This window comes from Sinocyclocheilus grahami, unplaced genomic scaffold (genome assembly GCF_001515645.1).
Source record: "Sinocyclocheilus grahami isolate Dianchi unplaced genomic scaffold, SAMN03320097.WGS_v1.1 scaffold99790.1, whole genome shotgun sequence".
Classification (NCBI taxonomy): domain Eukaryota; kingdom Metazoa; phylum Chordata; class Actinopteri; order Cypriniformes; family Cyprinidae; genus Sinocyclocheilus; species Sinocyclocheilus grahami.
In genome coordinates, this window is record NW_015531956.1 from 1 (window position 1) to 516 (window position 516).

The 516-nt window shown below is 56.0% G+C and overlaps 1 long non-coding RNA gene across 1 annotated transcript; it reads right to left on the reverse strand.

Moving 5' to 3' along the window:
• Positions 1–45: 45 nt before the first annotated feature.
• Positions 46–500, reverse strand: LOC107581193 (uncharacterized). The gene is made up of 3 exons (XR_001608804.1): positions 400–500; positions 237–326; positions 46–158 (listed from the first exon to the last, which is right to left on the reverse strand). It is a non-coding gene; the product is annotated as an uncharacterized lncRNA (long non-coding RNA).
• Between the last annotated feature and the right edge of the window lie 16 nt (positions 501–516).

Here is a 516-nt window from a genome sequence, read left to right on the forward strand (position 1 = left end):
ACACACACTCTTTCACACACACACACACACACTCTCTCACACACATACTCTCACACACATACTCTCACACACACACTCTCACACACGGGAATTGATGTCACCTTCAGCTCGGCGGCAGAGATGTATCCACTGCTGTCGGTGTCGTAGCAGCGCCAGATCTGAGAGCAGACAGACAGAGTCAAGCTTTAACTGAGTGACGGTCAGAGAGAGAAGCACATGATGAGCTCAGCTCTGACCCTCATGAACTCCACGCTGTTGTCCAGCGGCGTCTCCCGGTGGAACAGCAGCAGGAAGTTCTCCTGCTCGGGCAGAAGCGCAGCCGCCACCTGCAGCAGACGACAGCGCAACATCACAGGAGAACTCGTGATGTGGGTTAGTAATGATGACTCGATCCTGTACCTGCTCCATCTGCAGGAGTCCGTCTCCTGTGACGTCACAGCGGGACACGAGCGTCTCTCTGAGCGCCTGCAGCTGCTGCTCCGACACGCCTCGCTACAACCACAACAACACCCCCAC